Raw genomic sequence first — 7500 nt, forward strand, 5'->3', positions numbered from 1 at the left:
CCTTCCTTTGCAGTTCTTTGAAGTTTTTGCTTCCAGCAATTTGAAATGTTTATAACAATGTTTACTTCGGGTGCGCTCTGATTGGCTAATTCTTGACAGCTCGCTCAGCGTGACTTGAGCAGGCGGCATTCAAAATACAGAGGGACGCGTGCAGGCTCTGATTCTCTCCCACCGCAGAGCGAGAGCTCGCTCGCTGGCTACATAACATATGGCTTTCCCGATGTCACGTGACACGTGACGTGTATTTCAACATATCGACAAACCGCTGACAAGCGCAATTAATTTTTAGACGTGGTCAAGGAGCAGCTATAGTATTACCCAATCCTGCAGTATCCTTGTGATTCACATCGCGTGGCATCATTTGTAATTTTCGCTTCATTTTTCGCCTAAATTTCAAGGAAATGTTGTTGTTTATTTTTATTATTTTACGGTCTCCGTCAAGAATTGTCTTCAGGAATTCGGAAACAGATGTCATTTGTCTCTCCTTCACGCAGGAGTCTCTGTCCCAGTAATGCCAATTTTATTTGCTTGGGATCTGTCTTAGGTACAGGTGGATTCATATGTGCAGGCTTTGCTAACTTACTCTATTTTCCTTATCTTGCAATCCCTGCAAATAGAAGATCCTTACCGTAGTCTATGGTATTCTTTATGATCGTTAGATCAGCTACCATCTTGAAGATCCAATCGATAGGGGTTTTGAAGCTCTTAACTCACTCGCCGAAAATGGAAAATGAACTATAGCAGCTGTTAGAGGGCTCCCGGGCATCTTTCAACGCAGATCGTTCGGCTTTTGGTGGTCATGGCTTTTCTTTGGGATGATGAGAGGTCGTAAAGCCCCAGACCGTGGTCTCTTTTTGTCATCCTCACGGAATTGACGGTGGGAGACAAAATATAGAGAGCCTTACATAAAAATAAAAATAAAAACTGGCGCCAAAAGTCCGCTTTCACGTGAGACAACAACATGAGCCTGGTCTATTCAGGGAGGATATAAAGCTTTACCTACATATCTCAATTGGTTCGGGAGCGAAATCGCCTCTCACGTATGTATACTCTGTCATTCATAATCCGCTGTCTGAAATCCAGGGTCCTTTCTCTCATCATCGTGATCTCCCCAAGCCATTCTTCTCTCCTCCTTGCATGTTCATCACCGTTCGCGGACGATAGCTTCCAAATTCTATATCTCTGCGCTTCTTCTTCACGAACCACAGCCAAAGACGGAGCAGTTGTCACCTGGTATTACTATAAAATATTTTCAACATATTATTCGACAAAAAAAATTCCCTGCTCGGTAAAACAGGAAAGAGTCGCAAGGCTCACATGAAAGCTAAAAGCGGCCCTTCATCTTTCACCCACAACAAAGAATTTGCCGGCTTTCATAACCAGTCCTCTTCTGCTAATTCTGGTTTGGATAGATAGATAGATAGATAGATAGATAGATAGATAGATAGATAGATAGATAGATAGATTGATAGATTGATAGATAGATTGATTGATTGATTCATTAAAATTACCATTGCCGCCGGAGGGCTGAATTACGATAATTTTTACAAATGTAAAACGTTAATTAATTGTAACTATAAATTATATAATGATAAATTAAGAAAATTATTCGATAAGAATTTAACAATAATAAAGCTTATCATTATGTAAACACTAAATTACAATGAAGATACAGCTAAAATTATTCAAAATCAGATCATTTAATATATATGAGTTGTAAAAGGGCATGTTATCAGCAATGGCTTACAATAAAACTGTCTCTGAAACCATTGGTTTTAAAACGCAGGACTTGGAACTTGCGATTTTTCCGTGTACGCAAAGTGCCAAGGTAAGGTGGCGGAAGAAGTGAATAAAGCTTGTGATTATTGTTATTACGTATCTCTTGAACATTGAGTTACCAATCGCCTCTCTCCTGGCATACAAAGTAGGTATGCTAAAAACTTCTAAAGCCTGTCTATAAGATAACTCGTTAGTGCTTATTATGCATAGTGCTCGCTTGTGCAGGCGTTCTAACTGATCGGAGAGATATTGCGGTACAGCGATGTGAAAGGCTGGGCATGCGTACTCTGCAACTGGGCACATGCAAGTGGTGTAGAAACGTAGGTCATTAGTTGGCACTTTCGCGCGCTTTAATTGCCTAAGAAAGTAGAGACGCGTTGCGACTTTTCTTACGTATCATTTCTACGTGCACATTTCACTTCAAATCATTCGATATCATAACACCTAGTAATTTAGCGGATGGAAAAATCTCAATGTTCGTGTTATTGATAGTAACAAGCTCTAAAGTATTCTCTGACTTTGTGAAAGATATTCTAAGTTCCTTGCACTTCGTTTCATTCAACTGGAAACCATCAGCTCGTGACTTTGTAACAAATTCGTCAACGCCCAACCAAGAGTGCAACATACTAATGAGCGCATGCGTAGTAGGCAGTGTGGCCTAGTGGTTAGGGCGCCTGCCTTGAGATCCGGAGATCCCGGGTTCAAGACTCGCTCTCACCACTGGTTGAATTTGTTCCTGGTAGCCCCTCGTTCAACTTCTCAGCTGCACTTGTTAATAGCCAACTGGTTTGCCTCCGGCCAGTTGGGATTCTTAACAGTTGTTGTTGTTTTGTTTCGTCGTTTCGTTGTGTTTCATTGGCCCTGAAAAGCCCCTATGGGGAGCGGTCAATTAGTATGTATTGTATTGTATTGTATAGTAGAAGATTTAGGTACGGCCCCAAATTGTTGAGGTCAATCCTCTCCAGCACAGCAGGTTTGACGTAAGTGTCAACCACATAATCTTGAGACATCTTTGACAAAATGGGGGTTAGTGACATAGGGCGTAAGTGCTTATTTGCTTCACGGACGGGCTTTTGCTTTGGCACGGGGACTACATCTGCGTGCTTCCATGATGATGGCAGGCATCCTTCACGGTACGAGTAGTTCAAGATGTCAGATGCCGGAGCGGCTAAAATATCTGCGTTTTCCTTTAACAACCATCCAGGGATGTTGTCTGGGCCGTTAGCTTTGCACGTGTTCAACTTTGATAATTTCTTGCGGACTGACTCAACCGACCGTAACAAGGGGGTTTTCGGAGTAGTTACTGAAAGATGTGCACGGAAAAGCGGCAGGGAGCGGTGTGAAACAGTACATTGGCGATAAGAAAGCCTCGTTGATGATGTTAGCTAGGCTGATTTGGTCAATACTCTCATGCAGATGTTGTAACGATTTCAATGTGTCACTTTGCGCCGTAGAGGCAAACGAGCATTCTTGTCCAGAATTTCCGGCGAATGATAAGTGTTAAGAGCATTTAAATCACGAAGGTAGTAAGCAATAGACCTTTCCAAGGTTAACGCTGCCATTTCGCAGGGGATGCGAACCAACTGGGGCGAGCCCGCGGCCGAGCATATAAATGCTGATGGCTACACCGGTTACCGCCCATGGTAACAATTTGTTATCATGCCAAAACACGCTCGTTCTGCTGTTGGGTTTTGCGATAATGACAAAAGATATCCTGATCTCACTTATGTTAAATCCGACGAGGAGAATTTCAAATATCACGAATGGTCAGTTGACCCTACACTCGCCGAAATATGGCGAAAGCCAGTAGCAAAGACACGAAGAGATGTATTCAATCCTTCCCCTCGCGCTAGCGGGACTTTCGTCTCTTCTAAAACGGATTATCCGTCGGTTTTTATGACTGTTTTCGACCATCTACCAAAAAATCCCCCGGAAAAAGGAAGGCAAACAACTTACAAGAAGCCGGTCCTTCAAGATGCTTGTTGCCCAGGCTAAGCTCCGAACAGTCAAATGAGGATGACGAAGGAAGTGATGAAGAAGTGGAAACCGACACGGGCTACTCTGTTTCAGTTCCCATGCAGTTTGAACAGTTAACAAGAAAATTAATTTAGGGTGCATACAGGTCTGACCTCAACGGAAACATTCAATTTTTTTGGTTATCTGGGTGAAAAGGCTAGGTGTATGCAATATTGGAGGGGTAATAAACAGATAAAGAAAGAACAACCTCAACTTCCTCCTCCTTTCGAGTTAGCAGCACCTGGTTTTGTTCAAGGAAGACCTGGGCCAGCAAGAAAGCTAAGATTTCAGCGGGAATTTTTATCTACTCTGATGGAACTTAGACTAGCTCTTTTAACTGTTGATTTAGGGTTCAGATTCCACGTGTCAGCAACCCCTTTCAGTAATATTTTCATGACTTGGGTGAAACTTATGTCCAAGAAACTATCAGTGTTAATTGTGTGGCCCAGTAGACAACAGGATAGGAAAACCCTGCCATCTTGTTTCGAAAAGCTGTATCCCAAGGGCAGATGCATCATTGACTGCTTTGAGTGCTTCACAGAAACTCCAAGTAGACTTGATTTGGCTGCAATTCTATGGAGTGAAAAATAAACATCACGACACTTTTAAGGTCCTTGTTGCAATCATTCAAAATGGAGCTTTCTAGTCACATCACTCAGAGATGTTGTTTTTCATACTGCATCTAGTGAACTGGTTGGTTCATCTTAGGTTGTTGATGTCAACTGAAACTACAATATCATCATCCATTCATGTACGTCTCGATCAATCAAATCCTCGAGACTATCTGTTGGCACTTCATTTAAAACTGATCATTTCTCAATACGATTGGGCTGCCTTCGGTGACATTTGAATTGTTTCAGTACTCGAAGTGATAATTTTCAACAGTGGCAAATAGAAAACGTTTGACCCGTGACCTATGACCTCCACTTCTCAGTTAAGTAAAGTCCTTGAGCAGCTATTGTCCTTTCTGCTTTTCTGGTTTTCTTGTCTTGCAAAGCAGACAACAGGAACGAAGATCGTCGGTTAAAACACTCTCCATTATCGAAGGATCTATATGCTTGAAAAACAATATTCACCACAGAGTATAACGTTCTTTGGTCGACGCTTCACATCTTACGTAAGCGAACTTAAACTGAAACCACTAGACCAGAAGCAGGTTCTTTATTTCGTGTGAAAAAAAGAATGGAGACCGTCCTTCAACATTCACTACTACTGCAGGTTATGGTGAGCTAAATGCTTAGCAAGACTTATTTTCCTGAAACGGGGATATTTTGACAAGAAAGGAGAAACATTAACTGCAAATTGTCTCAAACAATTGTACAACTTGATAAAGTACCGGACCAGTAAGACCTGCTGATTCCTTATCTCTTGCTTGTACCCAGTAACCCTTTTCTGGAAACAGTTTACCTATTGAAAAATAACATTGTCAGTGTCACGAGTTTGTTCGTGCAACGCCTATATGCTTTATAAAAAACCTTATAGATTAAGATTCTGAATGCTAGGAGTGCGTCTTTAGGCTGGGAAATCACTCAACAAACATATGACCACAACCACCAATCCATGGACTGACAAAATGAATTCAATATCATATTATGAACCAGACGCCTTCCTAAAGCAGTCGATTTGTTTGCTTTAACTTTCTATATTTAGAACTGTTTTACAAAACTATTTAAATACACCCAATGTTTAGTCTTCAATCGCTTAAAAAACTAACTCGGTGACCCCCATTTGGAAAGTGATGAGTCAGTGATTAGCAGGCTTCGATAAAACTCTCTTGAAAGTTTAAAAATGCATATAGAGCGGATTCACCTTAGCCAGCTTAAATTTTTTCATTTGCGAAGGTGGCTATGAATTTGCTCCAAGGGATTTTTTTAACTTTGGAGAAAAATTTTAAGCCTCCCTTAAAATCTAAGAGATTCTTAGTTTCCTAGCTTTGACAGTATGTTCCATTTTCGACTGGAAAGGCTGACAGTATGCTAAAAGGAAGTCGGATTTTTTTTTCTTTATATCCTATTTATGACTTCTCTTTTTTTTTTCAGCATCTTGAATATTGTAGCACATATTAAAAGAAGGTAGAAGGCTTCAAATCCTCAAACTTTGGGTAAGAATAATAAATTTGTACCATTCAATTATGCATGTTTAAAGATATGTCATATTATAAAAGTAGTTATTACTGCATGCTTAGCGATGGGCTTATGGACTCTGCTTGAAACAGCGATGTTAAGATAAAGGAGTCTAGACTTGGTAACGGTTAAGTTCACCATAAAATGCTCAAGACAGTGGATTCAACAGTTTCAGCATAAACACATGGTTTCGATAAGTTGTAATCGGGTTATTTGTTTATAATCTCGAAGCCTTTCATCATTCCTTGAAGCAGAACCTTTTATTACTGGGTTGCCAAACCCAGTCGGAATCTGCGTAGAATTTCGTCGTTTTTTATTTTTTTTCCGTGTCGGTAGAAGGCTTGCCTGCCACTCCCCTGCTGAGTGGTATCTTTGTGCATAGAGCCTTCTGCTCGTATTTTCTTAGGATAGAGAGGGTAGTGGAAATGCGTAGATTTCTCTGGTGGACACAGTAGAATCATTATGATAAACTTTACCGGCAGTGGTGTCGAAAGTCATGTAACGGGAATGGCGTTTTAGTGGATCTTTGAACAAAATATACCCTTATGAAGCTCAATAATGGCAAGTGAATCGGATACTGAACAAGACAGGCAGTGGAATCTTAAAAGCGACGAGTAATGGACTTCGACAACAATCTGTCGCCCGTCGAGCCGAAATCAAAGTGAGCTGCATTTCTAATATCTTCCCAAGTGTGGTGTTATGTAGAACACTGAAACCAAATGGAAATTTCTCTGGTAACTTATATGTTCAACAAAGACAGAGAACGAATCGAACACCTTAAGTGGATCTGTGATCAACCCTGCACAGTCTTTAGGTAAAAAAAATAATTGGAAATGTGACAGCCAAGAATTATTTGAAAGAAAGCTTGTCGGTGTGATCCTGAAATTTTAGTTTATTGTAATATTGCGCATATTTGACACGACTGAGTTTCTTCTCTTCACGCACGTAATGAAATAGAAGGTCATAGAAGGGGTTTTTGCCTCTAATAGCAATTATGTTGTTTGCTTAAAAAAATTGTTTGCTGGAAAAGGTGGCCTTTATGAATTTATCATGTTTTATAATATGCGAGCTTAACTGGACAGTTTTTATGGCAATAGTAAAGCATTTTCGTGTCAAAATGAGGTTAGCGTCTTTCTGTTGTGCTAACTTAATTAAATATAAATATACATTCTGCCTCGTGAGTTTGTTATTCTCGTTAACCAGCAATAGCGTCGAAAGTCATTGCAACGCGAATGGCGTTTTAGTGCATCTTATGTTGTTTGTTTCAATAAAATGTTTCGCTGGAAAAGGATTCTGTGATATTTTGTGCCTTTGTGAATTATAATATCATGTTGTATGTTGAATGTTCGAGCTTAAGATTGAAATGTGATACGGGAGGATATTTTTAGTATTGCCTTGTAAGCAGGGAAGGTTCACGAAAGTAAACAGGTCTGTTGGAAGCGTGTTTGAGTTTCAACAAAATGAGCCCCAAAATCAGCAAAAAATTGTGACGCCGAGGAATAATAAAGTAGCTGCTATTTCCAAAATGATGGAATAACCTGGTGATAAATAACGTCGTCCTGGAGAGTAAATTTTTGACTTA

The 7500-nt window shown here is 40.3% G+C and overlaps 1 protein-coding gene across 6 annotated transcripts in view; it reads left to right on the forward strand.

Annotated features, from left to right (window-relative positions):
- Nucleotides 1–7500, forward strand: part of LOC138031775 (TNF receptor-associated factor 2-like) — a 122896-nt gene that overhangs the window by 69430 nt on the left and 45966 nt on the right. For 5 of the 6 annotated variants that reach the window (XM_068879416.1, XM_068879407.1, XM_068879400.1 and 2 more), the window contains one exon: nucleotides 5835–5896. The exons of the other annotated variant lie outside the window; for it this stretch is intronic. The gene's annotated coding sequence lies outside the window, so the exon portion shown is untranslated. The remainder of the gene's footprint in view (nucleotides 1–5834; nucleotides 5897–7500) is intronic. 6 annotated transcript variants of the gene reach the window in all.

The sequence above is a fragment of the Montipora capricornis genome, chromosome 2 (assembly GCF_036669925.1).
Source record: "Montipora capricornis isolate CH-2021 chromosome 2, ASM3666992v2, whole genome shotgun sequence".
NCBI lineage: Eukaryota > Metazoa > Cnidaria > Anthozoa > Scleractinia > Acroporidae > Montipora > Montipora capricornis.